The sequence below is a fragment of the Eleutherodactylus coqui genome, chromosome 1, assembly GCF_035609145.1.
Source record: "Eleutherodactylus coqui strain aEleCoq1 chromosome 1, aEleCoq1.hap1, whole genome shotgun sequence".
NCBI lineage: Eukaryota > Metazoa > Chordata > Amphibia > Anura > Eleutherodactylidae > Eleutherodactylus > Eleutherodactylus coqui.
In genome coordinates this window covers 64,818,669-64,832,842 of record NC_089837.1, presented here as the reverse complement: position 1 = coordinate 64,832,842, position 14,174 = coordinate 64,818,669, and positions in this window count along the sequence as shown.

The window sequence follows — 14,174 nt, the reverse complement described above, 5'->3', positions numbered from 1 at the left end:
AATTGTTTCATTTTCACTAGCGGGATTCTTGCGGGCGAGAAAAGATAGAACTTGCCCCGTGGCCTTAGTTGCTATGGAATGTGCTTACAGGACCTTTGATGACGTCACCATCATGTGATCAGGGGCGAAGTATGTAACTCACTCACACACGGACGGACAGGTGGTTGTTCGTAGTTTGATGATGCTTTCTAGAGATGAGCGAGCGTACTCGGCCACGCCCCTTTTTGGCCCGAGGGCCGCGATACTTGCGTACTCGGGCGAAAAGATTCGGGGGGCGCCGTGGGTGAGTGGGGGGTTGCAGCGAGGAGTGGGGGGAGAGGGAGAGAGAGAGGGCTCCCCCCTGTTCCCCGCTGCTACCCCCCGCTCCGCCACGCCTCCCCCCGCCCCCCCCCCCCACGCCCCCCCAAATCTTTTCACCCGAGTACGGAAGTACTCGAAAATCGCGGTGCTCGATCGAGTAATTACTTGAAACGAGTAGGTTCGCTCATCTCTAATGCTTTCCATATGCCGTTAGGATACAACTTGGATCTGCTCAGAGGGAGCTTAGTGGCTCCCACTATGGCGGATGAAGCCTGTACATGTACATGTAATGCTATATTTTTTCCCAGATATATAATCAGTGGAACACTGGGTCAGCTTTAAAGGAGTTGTACCAGAAAACATTTTTATCACCTATCCATAGTATAAGTGATAAAACTGTGATTGTTTGGAGTTTCACCGCTTAGTCCCACAAGTGCATAGCATGGGGTTCCATTGCCCCCCTCTTCTATCACTGCAGGTTCTTTGCTCCCCCACAGTGACCTCAGATTGAATGCAGTGGTGGCAGCTGTTCCATTCAATCTCCTATTCATTGTGGAGGGGGCAGTACGATCATAGCAAGAATGACACGAAACCCCTGTTCTTAGGATTGGTGGGGGTCTCAGCTATGAGAACCACCAATCACACTTTTTCACCGATCCTGTGGATAAGTGATAATAATTAGAGATGAGCGAGCACCAAAATGCTCGGGTGCTCGTTACTCGGGACGAAATTTTCGCAATGCTCGAGGGTTCGTTTCGAGTAACGAACCCCATTGAAGTCAATGGGTGACCCGAGCATTTTTGTATATCGCCGATGCTCGCTAAGGTTTCCATTTGTGAAAATCTGGGCAATTCAAGAAAGTGATGGGAACGACACAGCAACGGATAGGGCAGGCGAGGGGCTACATGTTGGGCTGCATCTCAAGTTCCCAGGTCCCACTATTAAGCCACAATAGCGGCAAGAGTGCCCCCCCCCCCTCCCAACAACTTTTACTTCTGAAAAGCCCTCATTAGCATGGCATACCTTAGCTAAGCACCACACTACCTCCAACAAAGCACAATCACTGCCTGCATGACACTCCACTGCCACTTCTCCTGGGTTACATGCTGCCCAACCCCCCGCACGACCCAGTGTCCACAGCGCACACCAAAGTGTCCCTGCGCAGCCTTCAGCTGCCCTCATGCCACACCACCCTCATGTCTATTTATAAGTGCGTCTGCCATGAGGAGGAACCGCAGGCACACACTGCAGAGGGTTGGCACGGCTAGGCAGCGACCCTCTTTAAAAGGGGCGGGGCGATAGCCCACAATGCTGTACAGAAGCAATGAGACATATAATCCTGTGCCACCGCCATCAGGAGCTGCACACGTGGGCATAGCAATGGGGAACCTATGTGCCACACACTATTCATTCTGTCAAGGTGTCTGCATGCCCCAGTCAGACCGCGGTTTTTTATAAATAGTCACAGGTAGGTACAACTTCGCAATGGGAATTCCGTGTGCACCCACAGCATGGGTGGCTCCCTGGAACCCACCGGCTGTACATTGATGTATCCCATTGCAGTGCCCTGGACAGCAGAGCTAACGTCAGATTAAATGCAGGTGGGCTTCGGCCCACACTGCATGCCCCAACCTGACCGGGGTTTTTAATTCATAGACACAGGAAGGTACAACTCCCTATTGTGAAGTCCCTGTGGACCGACAGCATGGGTGGGTGCCAGGAAGCCACCGGCGGTACATAAATATATCCCATTGCATTGCCCATCACAGCTGAGGTAATGTCATGTTTAATGCAGGTGGGCTTCGGCCCACACTGCATTCCCCAGTCAGACTGGGGTTCTTTATAAGTAGACACAGGCAGGTACAACTCCCTATTGTGAAGTCCGTGTGGACCGACAGCATGGGAGGGTCCCAGGAAGCCACAGGCGGTACATAAATAAATCCCATTGCATTGCCCAGCACAGCTGAGGTAATGTCATGTTTAATGCAGGTGGGCTTAGGCCCACACTGCATGCCCCAGTCAGACTGGGGTTCTTTAGAAGTGGACACATGCAGTTACAACTCCGTGTGGACCGACAGCATGGGTGGGTGCCAGGAAGCCACCGGCGGTACATAAATATATCCCATTGCAGTGCCCAGCACAGCTGATGTAACGTCAGCTGTAATGCAGGTGGGCTAAAAATTTATTGGATTACACTGTAGGCGAGGGCCCCAAAAAATTGGTGTACCAACAGTACTAATGTACGTCAGAAAAATTGCCCATGCCCAACCAAGAGGGCAGGTGAAACCCATTAATCGCTTTGGTTAATGTGGCTTAATTTGTAACTAGGCCTGGAGGCAGCCCAGTTAAAATAAAAATTGGTTCATGTGCAAGTTTCAACGCTTTAATGAGCATTGAAACGTATAAAAATTGTTTAGAAAAAATATATGACTGAGCCTTGTGGGCCTAAGAAAAATTGCCCGTTCGGCGTGATTACGTGAGGTTTCAGGAGGAGGAGCAGGAGGAGGAATATTATACACAGATTGATGAAGCTAAAAGGTCCACGTTTTTGATGGTGATAGAAAACAATGCTTCCATCCGCGGGTGCAGCCTACGTATTGTCTAGGTATCGCTGCTGTCCGCTGGTGGAGAAGAGAAGTCTGGGGAAATCCAGGCTTTGTTCATCTTGATGAGTGTAAGCCTGTCGGCACTGTCGGTTGACAGGCGGGTATGCTTATCCGTGATGATTCCCCCAACCGCACTAAACACCCTCTCTGACAAGACGCTAGCCGCAGGACAAGCAAGCACCTCCAGGGCATACAGCGCGAGTTCAGGCCACGTGTCCAGCTTTGACACCCAGTAGTTGTAGGGGGCAGAGGCGTCACGGAGGACGGTCTTGGGATCGGCTACGTACTCCCTCACCATCCTTTTACAGTGCTCTCGCCGACTCAGCCTTGACTGGGGAGCGGTGACACAGTCTTGCTGGGGAGCCAGAAAGCTGTCAAAGGCCTTAGAGAGTGTTCCCCTGCCTGTGCTGTACATGCTGCCTGATCTCCGCGCCTCCCCTGCTAGCTGGCCCTCAGAACTGCGCCTTCGGCCACTAGTGCTGTCGTATGGGAATTTTACCATCAGTTTGTCCGCCAGGGTCCTGTGGTATAGCATCACTCTCGAACCCCTTTCCTCTTCGGGTATGAGAGTGGAAAGGTTCTCCTTATACCGTGGGTCGAGCAGTGTGTACACTCAGTAATCCGTAGTGGCAAGAATGCGTGTAACGCGAGGGTCACGAGAAAGGCATCCTAACATGAAGTCAGCCATGTGTGCCAGGGTACCTGTACGCAACACATGGCTGTCCTCACTAGGAAGATCACTTTCAGGATCCTCCTCCTCCTCCTCCACCTCCTCCTCAGGCCATACACGCTGAAAGGATGACAGGCAAGCGGCATGGGTACCCTCAGCAGTGGGCCAAGCTGTCTCTTCCCCCTCCTTCTCATCCTCCTCATGCTCCTCCTCCTCCTCCTCAACGCGCTGAGATATAGACAGGAGGGTGCTCTGACTATCCAGCGACATACTGTCTTCCCCCGCCTCTGTTTCCGAGCGCAAAGCATCTGCCTTTATGCTTTGCAGGGAACTTCTCAAGAGGCATAGCAGAGGAATGGTGACGCTAATGATTGCAGCATCGCCGCTCACCATCTGGGTAGACTCCTCAAAGTTTCGAAGGACCTGGCAGATGTCTGCCAACCAGGCCCACTCTTCTGTAAAGAATTGAGGAGGCTGACTCCCACTGCGCCGCCCATGTTGGAGTTGGTATTCCAGTATAGCTCTACGCTGCTCATAGAGCCTGGCCAACATGTGGAGCGTAGAGTTCCACCGTGTGGGCACGTCGCACAGCAGTCAGTGCACTGGCAGATGAAACCGATGTTGCAGGGTGCGCAGGGTGGCAGCGTCCGTATGGGACTTGCGGAAATGTGCGCCGAGGCGGCGCACCTTTCCGAGCAGGTCTGACAAGCGTGGGTAGCTTTTCAGAAAGCGCTGAACCACCAAATTAAAGACGTGGGCCAGGCATGGCACGTGCGTGAGGCTGCCAAGCTGCAGAGCCGCCACCAGGTTACGGCCGTTGTCACACACGACCATGCCCGGTTGGAGGCTCTGCGGCGCAAGCCAGCAGTCGGTCTGCTCTGTCAGACCCTGCAGCAGTTCGTGGGCCGTGTGCCTCTTCTCTCCTAAGCTGAGTTGTTTCAGCACGCCCTGCTGACGCTTGCCCACCGCTGTGCTGCCGAGCCGCGCGACACCAACTGCTGGCGACGTGCTGCTGCTGACACATCTTGATTGCGTGACAGAGGTTGCGTAGGAGGAGGAGGACGGTGGTTAAGTGGAGAAAGCATACACCGCCGCAGATACCACCACCGAGCTGGGGCCCGCAATTCTGGGGGTGGGTAGGACGTGAGCGGTCCCAGGCTCTGACTCTGTCCCAGCCTCCACTAAATTCACCCAATTTGCCGTCAGGGAGATATAGTGGCCCTGCCCGCCTGTGCATGTCCACGTGTCTGTTGTTAAGTGGACCTTGGCAGTAACCGCGTTGGTGAGGGCGCGTACAATGTTGCGGGAGACGTGGTCATGCAGGGCTGGGACGGCACATCGGGAAAAGTAGTGGCGACTGGGAACTTGAGCGTGCGGGTGCGTGGTGGCGTACTTGCGCTTGCGCTCCAACAGTTGCGCTAGCGACGGCTGGACGGTGCGCTGAGAGACATTGGTGGATGGGGCCGAGGTCAGCGGAGTTGAGGGTGTGGGTGCAGGCCAGGAGACGGTAGTGCCTGTGTCCTGAGAGGGGGTTTGGATCACAGTGGCAGCTTGGAGCACAGGGGGAGAGGCAGCGGTGCAAACCGGAGGTGGTGAACGGCCTTCGCCCCACCTTGTGGGGTGCTTGGCCATCATATGTCTGCGCATGCTGGTGGTGGTGAGGCTGGTGGTGGTGGCTCCCCGGCTGATCTTGGCGCGACAAAGGTTGCACACCACTGTTCATCAGTCGTCTGCACTCTCAGTGAAAAACTGCCAGACCTTTGAGCACCCCGGCCTCTGCAGGGTGGCATGGCGCGAGGGGACGCTTTGGGAAACAGTTGGTGGATTATTCGGTCTGGCCCTGCCTCTACCCCTGGCCACCGCACTGCCTCTTCCAACCTGCCCTGCTGCTGCCCTTGCCTCCCCCTCTGAAGACCTGTCCTCAGTAGGCGTAGCAAACCAGGTGGGGTCAGTCACCTCATCGTCCTGCTGCTCTTCCTCCGAATCCTCTGTGCGCTCCTCCCTCGGACTTACTCCAATTACTACTACCTGAGTGATAGACAACTGTGTCTCATCGTCATCGTCCTCCTCACCCACTGAAAGCTCTTGAGACAGTTGCCGGAAGTCCCCAGCCTCATCCCCCGGACCCCGGGATCTTTCCAATGGTTGGACATTGGTCACGACAAACTCCTCCAGTGGGAGAGGAATCGGAACCATTGCTGCCCATTCTGGGCAGGGGCCCGAGAACAGTTCCTGGGAGTCTGCCTTCTCCTCAGAATGTGTCATTGTAATGGAGTGAGGAGGCTGGGAGGAAGGAGGAGCAGCAGCCAGAGGATTCAGAGTTGCATCAGTGGACGGCGCAGAATTCTGGGTGGTCGATAGATTGCTGGATGCACTTTCTGCCATCCACGACAGGACCTGCTCACACTGCTCATTTTCTAATAAAGGTCTACCACGTGGACCCATTAATTTTGAGATGAATGTGGGGACGCCAGAAACGTGCCTCTCTCCTAATCCCGCAGCAGTCGGCTGCGATACACCTGGATCAGGAGCTCGTCCTGTGCCCACACCCTGACTTGGGCCTCCGCGTCCTCGGCCGCGTCCACGTCCTCTAGGCCTACCCCTGCCCCTCAGCATGCTGTATTACCAATAGTGCAGAAACAGAACGCTGTAATTAAATGTGCCGCTTATTGGCCTGTGGTTGGAGGCTGACTTCCCTTACGGAACGCACAGCAGAGCCGGGAAACAATTTTGCGCACGCCTGTAGTGAGACGTAGGTGCGTATGACTGAGCTAGTGGAATTCACAGTGCAGAAGCAGTCAAGTGGCCAAAGGCCAGTAGTAGGCCTTAAGTATTTTGCTTCTATTTTTTTAAAATGCTGAGCTGATACAGCAGAGAGATACTGTAGGCAGTGTATAATATTATGTACACTGTTTCCCTCTGGCAGGATGATGGCGGTGATGTAATGGAGACAGCAGAGCCAGGAAACAATTTTGCGCAAGGCTGCTGAAACGCTTAGCTGCGTATTAATTTGGACTACTACCCCCAGCAGACAGATACTGTAGGCAGCGTATAATATTATGTATACTGTTTCCCTCTGGCGGGATGACGTCCGTGATGTAACGGAGACAGCAGAGCCAGGAAACAATTTTGCGCAAGCCTGCTGTAACGCTTAGCTGCGTATTAATTAGGACTACTACCCCTAGCAGACTGATACTGTAGGCAGCGTATAATATTATGTATACTGTTTCCCTCTGCCGGGATGACGGCGGTGATGTAACGGAGACAGCAGAGCCAGGAAACAATTTTGCGCAAGCCTGCTGTAACGCTTAGCTGCGTATTAATTAGGACTACTACCCCCAGCAGACACGCAGTAAACTGAAGACGGTCACAGGCAGCCCAAATATAGTATTTTTCCCCAAGTTTTTTGAAAAAGCCCACTGCCTATATAGCCTGTATATCTCTTTCCCTGCCTCACCAGTACTGGCCCTATACTCTGTACAATGACTGCAGACTGAGGACGCAATGCTCTGCACGGCCGATATACAAAAAAAGAAATTGTGCAACACTGCAAAAAGCAGCCTCAACAGTACTGCACATGGTCAGATGTGGCCCTAAGAAGGACCGTTGGGGTTCTTGAAGCCTAAAATCACTCCTAACGCTCTCCCTATAGCAGCTCCGGCATCAACAGCACTTTCCCTGATCTCTGTCAGAATGCATCTGTGGCGAGCCGCGGGAGGGGCCGATTTTTATACTTGGGTGACACCTGATCTCGCCAGCCACTCACTGCAGGGGGGTGGTATAGGGCTTGAACGTCGCAGGGGGAAGTTGTAATGCCTTCCCTGTCTTTCTATTGGCCAGAAAAGCGCGCTAACGTCTCAGAGATGAAAGTGAAAGTAACTCGAACATCGCGTGGTACTCGCCTCTAGTAACGAGCATCTCGAACACGCTAATACTCGAACGAGTATCAAGCTTGGACGAGTATGTTCGCTCATCTCTAATAATAATGTATTCTGGTATAAGCCCTTTAGTCTTAGTGGGGCTTTTCTTCATTTGATAGAAGAGATGATGGAGCAGCAGAATGTATTAGGAAGCAGCTAGAGAAATTTTGCTGTGCTTGCAGTGATATGTGAGTTCAAGGCTTTCATCAACCAGGTTAGAAGCGACCATTGTAGATGATAAGCTTCATATTTGAGAATAGAAAGAAAAACTTCTATCATCCAGTTGATCAGCCTGAGGGTCTAGACTCTAGATGATTGGCTTTTATCCCATTTGGATATCCAGATATATTCCTAAGTAGTATGTTTATTTTGTGAATCAACCTTTGGCTCGGGAAGTAGGGTCTGAATTTCAATGGACACATTTAGTCATAGGGTGTAATAAGTTTAACAAGTAAAAACTATTGTCAATTATCCTTATGGGACAAAATATAAGTTTAAAGGGGTTGTCTCGTGGCAAGCATCAAAATTTTACCTTACCCCATTCCCCCTGTCACCCCCCTGGCATAACATAGCAATTTAAAGCGGTTTTTAAACCGCTTGCTACTCACCGATCTGACGAAATATGAAGTTTTAAAAATCTTCTGCCTAAGATGGCCGTCGGTCCTTTCCCAGGGATGCACTGCGGTTTTCTCCCATGGTGCACCGCGGGTCTTCTCCCACGGTGCACCATGGGCTCTGTGCGTTCCATTGCCGATTCCAGCCTCCTGATTGGCTGGAATCGGCACACGTGATGGGGCGGAGCTACGATGACGACGCGGTGACCAGCTCTCCGGCACGAGCGGCCCCATTCACCAGCCAGAAGCACGGACTGCGCAAGCGCGTCTAAAAAAGCAAGAAGACATCAGAATTAGACGGATCCATGGCGATGGGGACGCTAGCAACGGAGCAGGTAAGTGAATAACTTCTGTATGGCTCATAATTAATGCACGATATATATTACAAAGTGCATTAATATGGCCATACAGAAGTGTATAACCCCACTTGCTGCCGCGAGACAACCCCTTTAAGGCTGGGAGTCCTCTGACAATGTTTGTAGTGCGATCAATGGTATCTATCAAGCTGGAGCTGCAGTCCAGAGGAATACTCAACTCTGAGAACTCCTGTGGACCAGACAAGGGGAAAGTCGCACTGCAAAAAGTAGAGCCATAACCTTATATGGATGCCCCAATTCAATGCCCAACTGACGTCTAAAAAATCTGTATCAATCAACCAGGTAGAGGAAGGTTTATATGACATGTTGAAACCTCATGTTTTTTTTTTTTACCTTTATCTGGATCAACATTGGTGGGTAACAGACTGAACTGGATGGGCATATGTCTTTTTTTCAGTCTTAGGGCTCTTTCACACGGGCATATGAGTTTTTATGTTTTTTCCCCCGCACCGTAAAATTGCATGAACAGATGTTTTTCCGCACTCATGGCCAGATTTTCTCGCCCATTCATACAACTGGGAGCAAAGTTTTTTAACGAAAAAATATGTTGCACCCCGGAAAACTCTCACTCTTCCAAATTCCTCAGGGTGCCTTCCAATGCCTATATAGAGACACCTGTAAGCTTTTCGCAGTGTTGGGCGCTGATAATATGCCTCCCCCTCCTTTTCTTTGTTCAGCTACCATACGAGTCTATGGAAGCTGCCGCCATATATTAAGCAAAAGATAGTTCCAGAACTATCTTTTTGCCCGCCGTATATGCGTTGGCGCATATTTCAGTTGCGTATGTTCCATTTTTCACGGTCCGACGTATTTACATGCCGTATATTTGCCCATGTGAACTGATGCACTGAAAACCAATGCCTCAGATGGTCATGTATATCGGTCGGCAGTAAAAACGCACCATTTATGGGCTCGTGTGAAAGAGCCCTTACACACTATGTTTCTATGTCCCAAATTCATGAGCGAAATACACAAATAGAAGAGTACTTTACAAATGAAAACTGTGAAAGATAAGGTGGTAGAGAAAAATGTACTCAAAAAGTTGCAGCTAGAAAAAAAACAAGGGAAAACTTCCAAGTAAGGGCGCCTACCCACTGGCGTTGCCGATTTCCGCGTGTGAAAAACGCAGCGTTTTCCGCACATTTTTCGCGGCTTTTTCGTTAATTTCCATTGACAATCATGGGTGCATTAAGAGAAAAATAAGGACACATATGCAACTGACAGTTCCTATGTTAAAAATTGCAACGGACCGGAAAAAAAAACCCCAATGGACAAGAACACATTCTATACTAATTGCTCTTCAGAAAAAACGCAAAACGCAATTTAGCACCGCAGGAAAAAAAATCGCCAGTGGGTAGGCGCCCTAACAAACATTTTTCATTAAAACTGTATTTACATGAACTCTTTCCTCTTGGGCATCCAAAAATGATTAAATCTTAATTCTTAAAACTTACATTCGAAAACTGATATGTACAGTCAGAAAACCCCAAAATGTAAAAATTGGCTACATTTTTTTTCCTCACAAATGATGTCAGGGTAAAACATAAAAAGGAATACAACATTGGAATTCCCCAAAAGAGAGCAGGTGACCTTCACATGCAAAACATTAGAATATAGATTACAACTAGAGATGAGCGAACGCGTTCGTCCGAGCTTGATATTCGTGCGAATATTAGGGTGTTCGGGATGTTCGTTATTCGTAACGAACACCATGCGGTGTTCGGGTTACTTTCACTTCCTTCCCTGAGACGTTAGCGCGCTTTTCTGGCCAATTGAAAGACAGGGAAGGCATTACAACTTCCCCCTGCAACGTTTAAGTCCTATACCACCCCCTGCTGTGAGTGGCTGGCGAGATCAGGTGTTCGCCTAATATAAAAGTCGGCCCCTCCCGCGGCTCGCCTCAGATGCGGTGTGAGTTAGATGAGGGACAGTGCTGTTTATACCGGAGCTGCTGTAGGGAAAGAATTGGTAGTTAGTGTAGGCTTCAAGACCCCCCAAAGGTCCTTATTAGGGCCACTGATAGCTGTGTGTTGGCTGCTGTTAGCAGTGGAATTTTTTTTTTTCTCAAAATCGGCTCTGCAGAGCGTTGCACCTGGCATTAGGGACAGAAGTGCTGCATAGGCAGGGAGAGTGTTAGGAGTGAGTGTAGCCTTCAAGAACCTCAACGGTCCTTTCTAGGGCCATATTTATCCGTGTGCAGTACTGTCCAGGCTGCTGTTAGCTGTGCTGCATTTTTTTTGGGCTTCTCAAAATCGCCTCTGCAGAGCATTCCACCCTCCATTGATACTGCAGGGAAAGAATTGTATAGGCAGGGCCACAACACAGTTATTATTCATAGAATATACGCAGTGCTGCCTTTTGGTGGAAAAACAAGTGGAAACAAATCTATTTGTCCAGCCTGTGTCCGTCCTTACGGGCGGTGGACACGTGTGAGCTGCGTGAAAAACATTGCTAAATCATACGCACCCAGCTACGTTTTACTGCTGGCTTCGCCATTTGCTTTCCTTAATTGGGAAAAAAAATACCTGCTCTGCCAGAGTTATAATAACTCTGCTACCCTCACGTTCTGTGACACATAAGCAGGGACACAGCACAGTTATTACACTTCTCATGTTCATTGAATATACGCAGTGCTGCCTTTTGGTGGGAAAAAACTGAAAACAAATCTATTTGTCCAGCCTCTGTCCGTCCTAACGCCTGTGGACACGTGTGAGCTGCGTGAAAAACATTGCTAAATCATACGCACCCAGCTACGCTTTACTGCTGGCTTCGCCATTTGCTTTCCTTAATTGGGAAAAAAAATACCTGCTCTGCCAGAGTTATAATAACTCTGCTACCCTCACGTTCTGTGACACATAAGCAGGGACACAGCACAGTTATTACACTTCTCATGTTCATTGAATATACGCAGTGCTGCCTTTTGGTGGGAAAAAACTGAAAACAAATCTATTTGTCCAGCCTCTGTCCGTCCTAAGGGCGGTGGAGACGTGTGAGCTGCATGAAGAACAGTGCTAAATCATACGCACCCAGCTACGCTTTACTGCTGGCTTCGCCATTTGCTTTCCTTAATTGGGAAAAAAAATACCTGCTCTGCCAGAGTTATAATAACTCTGCTACCCTCACGTTCTGTGACACATAAGCAGGGACACAGCACAGTTATTAAACTTCTCAGGTTCATTGAATATACGCAGTGCTGCCTGTTGGTGGGAAAAAACTGAAAACAAATCTATTTGTCCAGCCTCTGTCCGTCCTAACGCCTGTGGACACGTGTGAGCTGCGTGAAAAACATTGCTAAATCATACGCACCCAGCTACGCTTTACTGCTGGCTTCGCCATTTGCTTTCCTTAATTGTGAAAAAAAATACCTGCTCTGCCAGAGTTATAATAACTCTGCTACCCTCACGTTCTGTGACACATAAGCAGGGACACAGCACAGTTATTAAACTTAGATTATTCATTCACTAGAGGCAGTGGGGCCTTTCGTTTTCCCAAAAGGGCAAAAATTATATTTGGCCTGCAGTCTTGCGCCAATTTATTTCCTGCCTGTTAAATCAAATCACTGGTAATACAGCATGCTGAGGGGTAGGGGTAGGCCTAGAGGACGTGGACGCGGCCGAGGACGCGGAGGGCCAAGTCAGGGTGTGGGCACAGCCCGAGCTCCTGATCCCGGTGTGTCGCAGCCGACTGCTGCGCGATTAGGAGAGAGGCACGTTTCTGGCGTCCCCACATTCATCGCCCAATTAATGGGTCCACGCGGGAGACGGTTATTAGAAAATGAGCAGTGTGAGCAGGTCCTGTCCTGGATGGCAGAAAGTGCTTCGAGCAACCTATCGTCAACACGCAGTTCTGCGCCGTCCACTGCTGCAAATCCGAATCCTCTGTCTGCTGCTCCTCCTTCCTCCCAGCCTCCTCACTCCACTACAATGACACCTGCTCAGGAGCGGGAACACTCCCAGGAACTGTTCTCGGGCCCCTGCTTAGATTGGGCAGCAGCGGTTCCTCTCCCACCAGAGGAGTTTATCGTCACTGATGCCCAACCATTCGAAAGTTCCCGGGGTCCGAGGGAAGAGGCTGGGGACTTCCGCCAACTGTCTCAACAACTTTCTGTGGGTGAGGAGGATGATGACGATCAGACACAGTTGTCTTGCAGTGAGGTAGTAGTAAGGGCAGTAAGTCCAAGGGAGCAGCGCACAGAGGATTCGGAGGAAGAGCAGCAGGACGATGAGGTGACTGACCCCACCTGGTGTGCAACGCTTACTCAGGAGGACAGGTCTTCAGAGGGGGAGTCAAGGGCATCAGCAGGGCAGGTTGCAAGAGGCAGTGCGGTGTCCAGGGGTAGAGGCAGGGCCAGACCGAATAATCCACCAAGTGTTTCCCAAAGCGCCCCCTCGCGCCATGCCACCCTGCAGAGGCCGAGGTGCTCTAAGGTCTGGCAGTTTTTCACAGAGACGCCTGACGACCGACGAACAGTGGTGTGCAACCTTTGTTGCGCAAAGCTCAGCCGGGGAGCCAACACCAACAGCCTCACCACCACCACCATGCGCAGACATATGATGGCCAAGCACCCCACAAGGTGGGACGAAGGCCGTTCACCGCCTCCGGTTTGCACCACTGCCTCTCCCCCTGTGCCCCAACCTGCCACTGAGATGCAACCCCCCTCTCAGGACACAGGCACTACCGCCTCATGGCCTGCACCCACACCCTCATCTCCGCTGTCCTCGGCCCCATCCAGCAGTGTAGTTCAGCGCACCGTTCAGCCGTCGCTTGCGCAAGTGTTCGAGCGCAAGCGCAAGTACGCCGCCACGCACCCGCACGCTCAAACGTTAACCGTCCGCATAGCAAAATTCATCAGCCTTGAGATGCTGCCGTATAGGGTTGTGGAAACTGAGTCCTTCAAAAGTATCATGGAGGCGGCGGCCCCGCGCTACTCAGTTCCCAGTCGCCACTACTTTTCCCGATGTGCCGTCCCAGCCCTGCACGACCACGTCTCCCGCAACATTGTGCGCGCCCTCACCAACGCGGTTACTGCCACGGTCCACTTAACTACGGACACGTGGACAAGCACAGGCGGGCAGGGCCACTACATCTCCCTGACGGCACATTGGGTGAATTTAGTGGAGGCTGGGACAGAGTCAGAGCCTGGGACCGCTCACGTCCTACCCACCCCCAGAATTGCGGGCCCCAGCTCGGTGGTGGTATCTGCGGAGGTGTATGCTTCCTCCACTAAAGCACCCTCCTCCTCCTCCTCCTCCTCCTCTGTCTCGCAATCAAGATGTGTTAGCAGCAGCATGTCGCCAGCAGTCGGTGTCGCGCGGTGTGGCAGCACAGCGGTGGGCAAGCGTCAGCAGGCCGTGCTGAAACTACTCAGCTTAGGCGATAAGAGGCACACGGCCCACGAACTGCTGCAGGGTCTGACACAGCAGACCGACCGCTGGCTTGCGCCGCTGAGCCTCCAACCGGGCATGGTCGTGTGTGACAACGGGCGTAACCTGGTGGCGGCTCTGCAGCTTGGCAGCCTCACGCACGTGCCATGCCTGGCCCACGTCTTTAATTTGGTGGTTCAGCGGTTTCTGAAAAGCTACCCACGCTTGTCAGACCTGCTCGTAAAGGCGCGCCGGCTCTGCGCACATTTCCGCAAGTCCCACACGGACGCTGCCACCCTGCGCACCCTGCAACATCACTTTAAG